This window comes from Bombina bombina, chromosome 1, assembly GCF_027579735.1.
Source record: "Bombina bombina isolate aBomBom1 chromosome 1, aBomBom1.pri, whole genome shotgun sequence".
NCBI lineage: Eukaryota > Metazoa > Chordata > Amphibia > Anura > Bombinatoridae > Bombina > Bombina bombina.
The window spans coordinates 88,968,612-88,982,028 of NC_069499.1; the positions used below are offsets into that span (position 1 = coordinate 88,968,612).

Consider the following 13,417-nt stretch of genomic DNA (forward strand, 5'->3'; position numbering starts at 1 on the left):
AGCAGGGATCAATCACACAAGGGCAATGTGGTTTAGCACTGATGATGCACTAGTAATGCCACTTCTAAGAGAGGACGAACCTTGTAATGATGAGTGAAAGTCTCAGGGTCAGACGGTGGAAGTGCCGGCTCTTCTGGATAAGAATATCAAGCATCTGGGATTGTGTTTAGCTTACACTGCTGCTGTAAGTCATTGATAGTAAATATTACAGAATGCCTGGAGAGAAGCATATTCTGTAATAGAAATGAAGTATATTATTATAGTGGGCTGCAATGATAGCATATGGACTGAGCTTTATTTAAAGGGATATTGTAGTGCAAAAATTACAGGCTACTTCAGTTTTGCATTAAAAGTACAGGGTGTGCTGCATTAAAATGCTTTAGTTAAACATTTTGCTATGGTTAAAATACATTTTAACCAACAACTTTTAATACTTGATCATGTATTACGGTTTGTGCAGAGAGAACAGAGAGGATCATGTATTACTGTTTGTGCAATTGATGAAGTTATACCTTCAGAGGAGCCTGTAAGTATTCCAAATGACTGTGCATATTTTGTGACCTAGATGTGGTCCATACTCTGCCCATATGTGTTTTTGTCGTTATTTGCTATGTACCAAGCTGATATTACTCTCTAGGGACATGTTTATTCTGTAAGCGGATGTATGTTTGCATTTAGTTATGTTCCCTTTGAGAATTGGTTTCCCATATGTGTGTTTATATATTTTTTATTTCATGAAGTGCTATAGGCACTAACAGGTGGATTTGTGGTAGTTTTTTGATAAATAAATTGATATTTGGTATTAACATCCGTGTGCTTTTTTATATCCCTTTCTATCTAGGATAATATTGTCCTAATATTCTTTCTTTCTTTTTGTGGTAAATTGAACTTATAAGGGAAGTACCGGAATCCAAATTAACCAGTATTAACTACTCTCTCTTTTTCATATTTTTTACAATTTTTAAATACGATTAATGTACATGAGGACTCAAAGACTGTGCCCCAAAGTATGCACATAAAACATAAATGTTTTAAAAACATTTAAAACTTGTTCTCAACAGAATTTGCAGGGTTTAGCAAATTGTGAGCAGTTCATGGATATAACCCTTGAAAACTCTTGGATATATTTTTACCTGGTTCCTTTACTGTGGACAGAGCCCAGAGCTAAATAAGCTTCTGCACTGATATAAGTAATTAGTGTGTAGTGTGTAAACTAAAGCAGGGCTTGACAAACCCACGAGCCAGGGAACCACTGGCTCCTACAATTGTAAACCTAGCTCCTAACTTGTTGGGTTATTCTCCAAGGATCTATATACAAATACCACTGTCTAGCTCCTAAAAGTGTGTCTGGCTCCAAAATATTCTATCTAAATCATGAAAGTTTAATTTTGACTGTCCCTTTAAGGAGCTAAAATATTGTTCTGCGGGCAGCCCCCATGGGTTTCGGCTCTTGCCCATCACAGACTTAAACCATGTGTACATTCTGATGACCGTTTAAATCATATACACTCTCAATTTAATAATGATGCAAATATGGCAACTTATAAGGGAACCAGAGAAAATAAACAATTTTACAGAAAATGTAAAGTGTATTTTTTTGCCCTTGGCCTGACTATATAACATTCTATCTAAGGGCTAGATTACAAGTGGAACACAAACGTTTACGCCCAAGCAATAAGGGGTTGATCGCAAGGGTTTGCGCTCATCGAGCATATGGCTCGTATTAATAGTTGAAAGTAAACTCGATCGTATGAGCGCAATTGCGATTTACGCTAGAATGATTACCACAACTTCATAGCTCTGGTTAACTGTTTCACGAAACATAAACGTTGTACAAAACACATCAAAAATACATTACAAAGTACACTTAAACTCATAATAACACCATCTAATAAAAATTATTAAAAAAAAATATTGCACACAAAAGTTATAAAGGCTTAAAGAAAGGAGGTCTCAGGTGTTAGAAAGAAAAAAAAAAAGGCAGGCAAAGGACTTTAATATTGAGATATATACATCTACATATAGATTGCATTATCCACGCACACAGTTTATTCAACTCGGGTGTCTCCTCGCATAATTTTCATACAAATCCACACGATATAGAGGGCACTCACAGGTCTTGATAATATATTTCTTTATTCAAGTAACAATCACATAAGTTGACGTTTCGGCTCCATACATGAGCCTTTTTCAAGACAATCTTGTAAAATTGTTTGGCGTGTTCAAATCGCCATTTCCAAAACATGTGCCCTCCTATATCATGTGGATTTGTATGTATATATGTGTGTGTGTGTATATGTGTATATATATATATATATATATATACACACAGGTATACCTCACTTTACAGCGCTTTGTGGAGCAGGATTCTCCAAGGATTTTGAAACAGTGCTGTAATCATCGTGAGATTGCAAGAAAAGTAACTGGCACCATTTTATTATGCTTAGTTCACTCTGTTTACATCATTACAGTGTAATCTGTGTCTCAGTGCTATAGTCTGGCAAATTGTACTACAGTTATTGTCACTATTTTACAGGTACAGTATTTATTGAATACTAATTGAATACTGTGCTGTGCTAGTGTTAAACTAAACTTAGTGCTATTGCACGCCTAATATATGTTAGTTCAAACATGTTTTCAAGTCTTTAACCTCTTAAGGACATATAACGGAATTTTTCCGTCATAAAACAATTGAGCAAACTGAAAGCTGTGTCCTTAAAGGGTTAAACACACTGGCAAGTGAAAAGAAAGCTAAAACTGCCTTGTTTCACTTTAAGGCGGTTTTCACCGCCTTAAAGTGAAACAAGGCAGTTTTTTATATATACTATGTGTGTGTGTAGATATATATACTGTATATATATATGTGTGTATACTGTATGTGTGTGGATATATGTATTTACAGAGCGAAAACAGTTTAATTTCAACTCATAATACAAGCACAATCGGGCGAGCGCAAAAATCTTACTTCTAGCGCAATTAACGTTCAAGCGGGATCGTTACTTTGCGCTCCATTCGTAATCTGGTGGACATGATATGCTGCAGCCAGACATCGCTGAATGCGGACAGCATACGCTATCGGCATTCAGCATTGCACAAGCAGTTCTAGTGAACTGCTTGTTCAATGCCACTACTTCAGATTTGCGGCGGTGTCAATCAACCCGTATTTGATTGTGTTGTTTGCTGTACGCCTCTCAGAAGCGGCGAATCCAGTTAACCACCGCTGCTTCTTAACCCCTTAATGACCGAGGACGTGCAGGGTACGTCCTCAAAAAAAAGGCAGTTAATGCCTGAGGACGTACCCTGCACGTCCTCGGTGTGGAAAGCAGCTGGAAGCGATCCTGCTCGCTTCCAGCTGCTTTCCGGTTATTGCAGTGATGCCTCGATATGGAGGCATCCTGCAATAACTTTACATGGCCATCCGATGCAGAGAGAGCCACTCTGTGGCCCTCCCTGCACCGGACATCGATGGCCGGTATCGTTGGTGGGTGGGAGCCGACTTGGGAGGCGGGTGGGCGGCCATCGGTGTATCTTCTGCCATCAAGGGGGGCGGGATCGGAGGCGGGGGCGCGCGGGAGCGCGCACGTGCACGGAGGTTGGCGGGTGGGCGCGTGCACGGGGCGGGAGCGGGTGGGAACCGCTACACTACGGAAAATATTGCTAGGAAAAAGGGCCCAATCTTGTTTGTGCAAAAGCACAAAAATAGATCGTGGAGGGGTGGGGCGTTGGTTTTGTGTGGGGGGAAGCTACACTACAGAAAATTGTAATAAAAATTAAAAAAAAAACATATTTTCTTCTAAACTGGGTACTGGCAGACAGCTGCCAGTACCCAAGATGGCGCATATTAAGTTAGATTGGGAGGGTTATAGAGCTGTTTGGGGGGGATCAGTGAGGTTGGGGGCTAAGGGGGGATAGTACACAGCAGCATATGTAAATATGCTTTTTAAAAACACAAAAAAACAACAAATATAGCTTTTATTTTAGTACTGGCAGACTTTGTGCCAGTACTTAAGATGGCGGGGACAATTGTGGGGTGGGGGAGGGAAGAGAGCTGTTTGGGAGGGATCAGGGGGTCTGATGTTTCAGGTGGGAGGCTGAGCTCTACACTAAATGTGATATTAACCCTGCAAGCTCCCTACAAGCTACCTAATTAACCCCTTCACTGCTCGCCATAATACACGTGTGATGCGCAGCGGCATTTAGCGGCCTTCTAAATACCAAAAAGCAACGCCAAAGCCATATATGTCTGCTATTTCTGAACAAAGGGGATCCCAGAGAAGCATTTACAACCATTTGTGCCATAATTGCACAAGCTGTTTGTAAATGATTTCAGTGAGAAACCTAAAATTGTGAAAAATTTAACGTTTTTTTTAATTTGATCGCATTTGGCGGTGAAATGGTGGCATGAAATATACCAAAATGGGCCTAGATCAATACTTGGGGTTGTCTACTACACTACACTAAAGCTAAAATTACCCCAAAAAGCTCCCTACATGCTCCCTAATTAACCCCTTCACTGCTGGGCATAATACACGTGTGGTGCGCAGTGGCATTTAGTGGCATTCTAATTACCAAAAAGCAACACCAAAGCCATATAAGTCTGCTATTTCTGAACAAAGGGGATCCCAGAGAAGAATTTACAACCATTTGTGCCATAATTGCATAAGCTGTTTGTAAATAATTTCAGTGAGAATCCTAAAGTTTGTGAAAAAATTTGTGAAAAAGTGAACAATTTTTTTTATTTGATCGCATTTGGCGGTGAAATGGTGGCATGAAATATACCAAAATTGGCCTAGATCAATACTTTGGGATGTCTACTAAAAAAAAATATATACATGTCAATGGATATTCAGAGATTCCTGAAAGATATCAGTGTTCTAATGTAACTAGCGCTAATTTTGAAAAAAAAAATGGTTTGGAAATAGCAAAGTGCTACTTGTATTTATGGCCCTATAACTTGCAAAAAAAGCAAAGAACATGTAAACATTGGGTATTTCTAAACTCAGGACAAAATTTAGAAACTATTTAGCATGGGTGTTTTTTGGTGGTTGTAGATGTGTAACAGATTTTGGGGGTCAAAGTTAGAAAAAGTGTATTTTATTTCAATTTTTCCTCATATTTTATAATTTTTTTTATAGTAAATTATAAGATATGATGGAAATAATGGTATCTTTAGAAAGTCCATTTAATGGCGAGAAAAACGGTATATAATATGTGTGGGTACAGTAAATGAGTAAGAGGAGAATTACAGCTAAACACAAACACCGCAAAAATGTAAAAATAGCCTTGGTCCCAAACGGACAGAAAATGGAAAAGTGCTGCGGTCATTAAGGGGTTAAAGCCTGTTTCCAGCAAGCCTGAAGGCTTGCTGGGAAACAGGACGAGTTGGTCCCATTCGGGGCATAGTAAATCGGCCCCATACTATTTATATATTGATAGCTCTACTGTATATTGCAGATTGCCAGAATATCATATTCACCTGTGTCTAGTTTCTTCAGTTAAACATATTTTAAAGCTACTGGAAAGTTGCCCACACTGGCTCCTATATTTTAAACAGATTTGTCGACACCAGAACTAAAGCATACTTGTTTCATAATGTAATGGATCCTCAAAGTACACTATCCACAAACAGATCACATTTTCTTTTTGTTTAAAAGGCAATCATGGTAGTGTTTTCTGCTCCCCAAAACACTGAGAAATCTGCTGCCATAATCCATAATCTCCCTCAACAGTTTTATCTAAAATTCACCTCATTTTTTTTTCTCACAAATGGAGACCAGGGGCCAATTTGGATGTTTAGAATTTGTGCTGCCAATGCTTGTAAATTTACTGCCCTGTGGACCAGCTACACCGTCGCTATTTGCCTCATAAATTTCCACACCAGAGCCAGGAATGCCTTGAGGTGTTGTGCACCCCCCAGGGCCGCCATCAGGGGGTGACAGGGGTGACTCCTGTCAGGGGCCCAATGGGCTATGGGGGCCCCATGAGGCAAGAACTAAAAAAAAAAAATTTTTTTTTTTTTTTTTTTAAATTTTGGCAGCCACCAGTGGGTACTACAGCAGAGTGCTAATTGAGCATGGGAAATGTTATTACAAGGAGTAAAGTATCAGCATTTGAGAGGATTTCTGAGTGTGCACTAAACCACTATGCACAGTGTGAGACAGACTTGGCACTTTGTTTGTAGAGCGTGTGCCTGAGTCAGACAGCTGATCACTTTCATTTGCAGAGGAGGTAGGAATTACTTAGCAAATGTTTTTTATTTCTTTGTGCAATTTAAGATTGTAACTTCAGTGTGGTAGTAGTTGTATGGTGGGGCCAGGGGTCCATAAAAACACATTTTTTTAGCAGCAGTGTATTTATGATTATTTGACAATGCTGTAGAAATTCTATATTTAAAACCATGCAGAAATTTTTCCTCCTCAATACACAAATGATATATATTACATTCCAGTTTACTGCCCCTTTATGCAAGGACTTTCCAGATACAAGGAGGCATTTTATCTAAGATTTTTACATCTGCATAACATGTTATACTCTCAGACTATGATTGCTCAGTGTTGGAATGAGACAGGTTAACTTAAAACTGTTCAGTTTACTCTACAGCTGACTTAATTTTGAAATGCATACCAACAAGCTTAAATCCTGCATTTAACCAGATCTAATGGTATGAGTACCACAGCTTATGGTTCCACCAAGACCATATAGAGTACAGCATTTTCAAAATCCACAAGTACAGCTGACAGATGGGAACATGTGTACACTATAATTGAAGTGGTGCTCTTGGTTGGGGAAAATATCAAACAAACATATGTCAACCTTTTAAAAGTACTTTTCTTCATCTAGCCATCTACCCAGATCATTTAATGTACAATTTTGAATTCACAGAATTATTTTTGTTTGCACATTTACAAATATGATTCTTTAAAAAGTGATCTCTTAATTTCTGCATTTTTTTTATCATGCATGTCACACACTGTTGATTAAGGGGATCCTTTTTAGGACATTTTGACCTTACTACTGATTATTCACATCTTTCTACAGACTTTGAGACTAATGAGACCTTTCCGGAAGTCACCAATCTACCATTTAACCTTTAAATTATTGTTTAGGCAGTTCAGGGCCCTTCCTTTCAGCCACTGCATGCTGTTGTCATCATATAGTTGTCATCTTCCTTTACAAAAAGATAATCAGAACTCCATATTTTGTTTTCTAAATCTCCTTTTTTTTTTTACAAAACTTTAGTCTACCTCATTACTTGTCAGGTCAATGTAAACAAGTGCTAAGTGTCTGTTTGGTTGTCTGTGTCTGAGTTTCTTTGTGTGTTTGCTAGAGTGTCTATATGTGAATCCTTATGTGTGAGTGTGTGTGTTTCAGTGTATGTTACTACCTTTACATCATTTCCAAGTTTAAATAGACAATTAAGAATAAAGTGCATATACGTTTTAGTCACTTGGTCAAAAATTGCACATGTCAAAGGGGGGGGGGGCCTGATCAATGGTTAAGTCAGGGGCCCCAACATTTCTAGTGGCGGCCCTGGCACCCCCACTAAACAACCAGAATTTATTGACTTGTAATAAAAAAAAAAAATTACGCATTTTGGGGGCACAAGAGTGTGACTGCATCACACTATATAATCACCCCTCAAAATGAGCTGCCCCATTCACAAATAGTACTGCCCTAGGCCAAATTACAAATTTGAAACATGCCTTAGTTTTTCTTTTTAGAAGCTTTGGTATGTGTAGCCAGTAACTGTTGTATCAAGCCAGTATATCTCTGCACTCACTTGATGCAGCCTCTCTGCACTGATCAAGGCTTTAGGAAAAAAAAGCTGAATGTATAGGTCACCTTTGAAGAGCACAGAAGTCGACTCCTGTGTGAAAATTAAACAATAGTCTAATTTGGGGGCGTGTCTAAGCAGCTGTTACAGGCCGCAATACTGAAAGCTGGGCAAAGTGGCTGCTAAATCTGCCATTTATCAGTCACATCAGGGAGGATTTTAGCATTAAAGGGACATGAAACCCAATCCTTTTCTTTCATGATTTAGGTAGAACATAATTTTATAAAACTACAAAATCTTACAACAACAATATATATACAGCCACCATTCAGCCGCTAGAACCTAGGTTATTTGCTGCTCCTGAGCTTACCTAGATAAACCTTTCAGCAAAGAAAACCAAGAGAAGGAAGCAAATTAATTAATAGAACTACATTGGAAAGTTGTTTAAAATGTTATGCTCTATTTGAATCATTACATATTTTTTTGAGTTTCATGTCCCTTTGTTTATTGTACATTTCAGTATTCTTTCTACTACAGGTTGGTATAACTTTTTTTGTGGACTTTCTCAGTTTTACAGATCCAGATCGTTGAGGCCTGCGGCAGTACCTGATTGCCTGATTGGTGAGGCCTGCGACAGTCCCTGATTGGTGAGGCCTGCGACAGTCCCTGATTGGTGAGGCCTGCGACAGTCCCTGATTGGTGAGGCCTGCGACAGTCCCTGATTGGTGAGGCCTGCGACAGTCCCTGATTGGTGAGGCCTGCGACAGTCCCTGATTGGTGAGGCCTGCGACAGTCCCTGATTGGTGAGGCCTGCGACAGTCCCTGATTGGTGAGGCCTGCAACACCCCTCCCAATTGACAGGGTAAGAAATGCAGCATAAATCTGTGCATTACTTAAATTTCAAGATATGAGAATCGTATGACATCTGACATTTAACTTGTATATCTACAAGAATGCTAACAAGAGCCTGGAGCTAGTGATTTATTCCTTCCACAACATGTTAATGAGCTATTATAGGATCATTTTCTCCTGTAGACTATATTTAAGGTGTTTTAATCAGCTATTGCCCATTCTTCTGTAGGTAACCCTGATTCCTGTTTGCAGGATAACCCTCTGCAGGAGGCACCTGACAGTTCTCATGATATGGATGAGCTTCTATCAAGACAGCAGGCCAACATGTAGAAGGATGAGCTGCTATTGCCTACACTTCATAATGGAGACCCGACCATGGAGAGTACTCCTACCTACTTAGCTGTATATGCTATTCCTGATAGAGAAACCATCTGAGACACCAGGGCACCAGAAGAGGAACAGTTTCAACATGCTGAGCTTGCAAGACTTGTAGCGCTGGAAGTTTTCTGCAGACTGTTGTGCAACCTCAGTTCTCGCCCTCTGCAGTGTGGATCCCCTATCTTTTTGCAGTACCTGCCTGGGAAATGGAAGCTTTTGCAACAAGTCATCCTTTACAGACTGGCTTCATGGAAATTTGTGAGATGGATCTGAAACCTTTCAGTTGGGTTATTTGTTGAAGAATGGATTGAGAATGTCCATTCCTAATAGTTTTCTATATTGTAACTCTGCCTGATCCGCACAGTCAGCCACCTGGGACATGGGCCTCAATTAGCTGAGTTTAATTGGAACTTTGCTTTGATAATGTTTGGCATCATAATTTCAATTCATAATCCAACATATAGAGGGTTGCTCAAAGTTTTTTTTGCCATAAAGGCATAACAATTTAATTTAAATCAATTTGTGACTTTTCCATTTTTTCACAAATCATATGACCACATTTTATTTGGGTATGGTTTGGGAGTAAGGTGTAGAGATTGGGGGTGTAAAATGTTTTTTTCTTTTTGTAGGCAGCTAGGAGGAGCATCTAGACTTTAATGGAATTAGCTAGATTTGGAAAAAGGGAACTGTTACCCTTTTATTAAAAAGGGGTATTTTTCAAAATAGATGTCCTTGTAGATTCTGCCATTTTTTCTTATCTGTACTGCTTATACTGTTAGCAGGAGGCTTGATTTGGAATGGTTAATATGGTGGTTGCAGTACTTCAATTTACGTTATTAAACTTGTCTTTGTGAACCTTCTGTCCCTGCTACATAGGGAATTAATGTTACATCAAATAAGTTGAAGAGATATGTTAATAAAAACGTATGTGCTTAATTAATGGTATTTTCAGTTGACCTATAAGGAGTAAAACTATCAACTACTGGTAGGTCTGTAATCAAGGGATCCCTTTTCCTTCCTTTGTTGATTTTGCTCCTCTGATGTAAGCTGACCCTGAGGAAGAGTTTTCACTTTTTTAAAAAAAAATAATTGCTGATAATTTAACCTTAATATTCCCTAATAATACAAGGTCCAGTATTTATCATTACTGGTCTGACAGAATTGTTTAGGAAAAAGATGGCAACTGTGGATCCATTTAATCCGCTTAATATGTCAAGAAGGCTGTTTCACTCCTGGCCCAGTGTATTCTAGTCTGCCATATTTAAAATCTGGCAGAGTTTCATGGAATGAGAGGTAGAAACGAACTATTTGTCTTACTCTATTGATAGGCAACAGGTTAACCATTACAAGTGCATACATCTTGTATCTTTCTCTCACACCTTTGAGTTATAATGTGTAGGGCACAGCAGTTTGAATTCCAGCGTAGTCTCATGTTTAAACTGATAGCTTTTAAGTTCTTTTTTACAGACATATGTTTGTGTATCTTATTGTCTGTCCTGTTCTAGGATTACTAAGGTTTGTGAGTGGCCTTTACTGTAAATAATTTTCTCCTGCCAGTTTACATAAGTGATGTATTGTACGGCACAAGAATGGCTCATTGATTTGGGAAGAGTAAAACAGAGCTTTGTCAATTTCTTTATAAGGTTTATTTGCAGACGTAATACTTATTGCTAAGTAATCTGTGGCATCTTTAGATCCTGGCACAGATCTTTATCTATTGCGTTTGCAATATTTTTTTGCTTGTCCAACCATTATCTGTGCTGATGTCTCTGTGTGAATATATTTTTTTAGCATGTCTGTAATGCTTTGGTTTCAAACCTCAATAAAAAAATATATATAACCATATATGTTGAATCAAAGTAAACATACAAAGAATTTCTCATTGTAGCCCCTGCAATAAGGGAGCAGACATCTTTTGAACTTAAGTTGCATTCTGCCACTTCTGAGCATGAGAAAAACACTTACTGTCTCTCTAGCATTATATGAATACTAAACCAGCTCAAGTTACTCTAGTAGGTTTTAAGACATCAAGCTATAAATTCCTTCCTGCAGAGGCCCCAGCCTTCTTGTAGGGATGTGACAGAAACTAAAGAACATGGCACAAGTGAAGTTAAAAATAAGAAATAAAAGATAAAATAATTTTAAAATGATGAATAATACATATTGCAATGATTTCTATTAAAGGGATATGAAACCTAAAATGTTTATTTTGTTATTCAGACAGAGCATACAATTTTAAAAAAAAAGTTTCCAATTTAGTTCTATCAAATTTGCTTTGTTCCCATGATATTCTTTGTTGAAGAGACACCTAGGTATGTATCCTGAGCACTACATGGCAGTAAATAGTGACACTATCTACTGCACTTGCAAATGGATAACATTCTGGCAAAACAGCTACCATATAATGCACTTTCCTGAGCTTGTCGCTGCTTTTCAACAAAAAATACCAAGAGAACGTCAAACATTTGATTATAGAAGTAAATTAAACTGTTGTTTAAAATTGTATGCTCTATCTGAATCGTGAAATAATTATTTTGGGGTTTAATGTCCCTTTAAGATAACCCACTGCTTAGTGCTTTCTTATTACAGCAATGAAACAGACTGTTTAACGTCCCTTTTAAAGAGAGCTTGGCAAATCCTGGTGTCAACATATGAGCCATTTTTTTTTTTAATTCTGGCTCCTAAATGTTTTACTATTGTAAAGTTCCTTCCTCAGATCCTGATAATTGTTGGACTAATCTATATTTTGAAGGGTTAAAAAAAGAAGAAAATATATTTTGAATTGTTCCAGAGTTTCATATAAATCTGTTAACCCTTACATTAAAGGGAGAGGAAAGTCTTAATGTTTTATTCCTATAACCTTCTATATAAAGGCGCAGATCTAGAAGCAGCAGTGACATATGTCTCAGCAAATGTTAGATGCTTTCTCATTCATGTATGAAAACCAACAGACCGCACTCAGTGTTTTGTTGGCAACACATTTTGTTTTTATTTTTCTACTGTATGAAGTGTGTGCTCTGAATAATCAAAACAGTGCAGCTAATCATTATGAATACAAAATGCTCTTTGTACAACGAGCGATCACACATGGTTTACTCACTATTTTGACTCCTTTCTTGATAATAAACATCTCTGTATAATTAAGTTGCATAACAACATTAATGGTTAGGATCAAAACTCCATTCCTGTTTTTTCTACGTGAGTATTGTCTCAGTTCAGTATGTGTTTTACCCAAACTGGAGCACCCCAAAAAATAATGCTATATGATTCTGGAGAATCAACATCTTAAATTAAAGGGACACTGAACCCAAATTTTTTCTTTTGTGATTCAGATAGAGCATGCAATTTTAAGCAACTTTCAAATTTACTCCTATTATCAAATTTTCTTAATTCTCTTGGTATCTTTATTTGAAATGCAAAAATATAAGTTTAGGTGCCGGCCCATTTTTGGTGAACAATCTGGGTTGTTCTTGCTGATTTTTGGAGAATACATTCATCCACCAATAAAAAAAATTGCTGACCAGAGTACTGAACCAAAAAAAAGCTTAGATGCCTTCTTTTTCAAATAAAGATTGCAAGAGAACGAAGAAAATATGATAATAGGAGTAAATTAGAAAGTTGCTTAATATTGCATGCTCTATCTAAATCACGAAAGAAAAAAATTTGGGTTAAGTGTCCCTTTAATAGACTAATATGTATCTCTACAGTGATTCATTAAAGGGACAGTATACACATTTTCATATAACTGCATGTAATAGACACTACTATAAAGAACAAGATGCCCAGATACTGATATAAAAATCCAGTATAAAACCGTTTAAAGACTTACTTAGAAGCTGTCAGTTTAGCTCTGTTGAAAAGTTAGCTGGAAAGCCCACTGCAAGTGGCAAATAAGACACTCCCCTCCCCCTTCTTTTGCATATGAAAAGACCCTTTACACAAACAGGAGCAAGCTGGAGTAGGTAGCTGACGGTATTCACATCAAACTTTGGGGCTTGGTTAGGAGTCTGAAAATCAAAGCAATGTTATTTAAAAATAAGCAAAACTATAATTTTTTTTTTGAAAATCAAACTTTATGGGCTATATAAATAGATCATCTACAAAACATTTATGCAAAGAAAAAATGAGTGTATAATGTCCCTTTCAGGCATTCAATTCAAAATCAAACTTTAATAATTCAGAGAGAATAAAGAAATAAAAAAAAATCCCAGTTTACTTCTATTATTAAAGGGGCAGTAAAGCCAAATTTATACTTTCATCATTCAGAGCATGTGCTTTTAAACAACTTTCCAAATTACTTTTACTATTCTCAAATGTGCTTCATTCTCTTGGTATCTTTTTCTAAAGAGTACACCTAGGCGGGAGCCAGTGAGAAGAATATCTGTGCAGCCACCAATCACCATCTAGTAGAGT

At 37.6% G+C, this 13,417-nt stretch overlaps 1 long non-coding RNA gene across 1 annotated transcript in view; it reads left to right on the forward strand.

Moving 5' to 3' along the window:
• LOC128644872 (uncharacterized) overlaps positions 1 to 10,849 on the forward strand; it is a 36,741-nt gene extending 25,892 nt beyond the window's left edge. The window contains exons 3-4 of the long non-coding RNA XR_008400056.1: positions 8,344 to 8,636; positions 8,856 to 10,849. This is a non-coding gene — a long non-coding RNA (uncharacterized LOC128644872). The remainder of the gene's footprint in view (positions 1 to 8,343; positions 8,637 to 8,855) is intronic.
• Positions 10,850 to 13,417: the final 2,568 nt, after the last annotated feature.